General features: G+C 32.8%; 1 non-coding gene across 1 annotated transcript; it reads right to left on the bottom strand.

Moving 5' to 3' along the window:
* Positions 1-34: 34 nt before the first annotated feature.
* Positions 35-107, bottom strand: Trnav-aac. Its single transcript has one exon. It is a non-coding gene; the product is annotated as a tRNA-Val (tRNA).
* Positions 108-393: the final 286 nt, after the last annotated feature.

The raw sequence follows: 393 nt of genomic DNA, 5'->3' as shown, positions 1-393 counted from the left end.
TTGAATGCGCTAACCCCTAAGAAAATAATTCCTTTGTGCCTGCCACGGCTTGAACCTGGGACCTTCCGCGTGTTAGGCGGATGTGATAGCCACTACACCACAAGCACTTATTTTCTATTTTTGTCTAATTCTGATAATTTCATAATGTATACAAATGTAACTTTTGAAACTTTCAACTTACGTAATGTATTTGAAAGCCTTATAGTAGTGTAAAAAAAACAAAAAACTTTGCCTATCAAGGATAGATCTTGGTATATGTTTGTTGTACAACAAATACAATAGTCATTACTCCTTCAACTTTTTTACAACTTAAGTATTAGCTATCATTATTGTAAACTTAGGGGTTAAAGCTTAGTGACTATGTCTGTAAATATAACACAAAAATATCGACTT

This window comes from Limulus polyphemus, unplaced genomic scaffold, assembly GCF_000517525.1.
Source record: "Limulus polyphemus unplaced genomic scaffold, Limulus_polyphemus-2.1.2 Scaffold239031, whole genome shotgun sequence".
Taxonomy (NCBI): domain Eukaryota; kingdom Metazoa; phylum Arthropoda; class Merostomata; order Xiphosura; family Limulidae; genus Limulus; species Limulus polyphemus.
The sequence above is the reverse complement of the archived record's forward strand: the minus strand, read 5'-3'. Positions and strand labels throughout refer to the sequence as shown.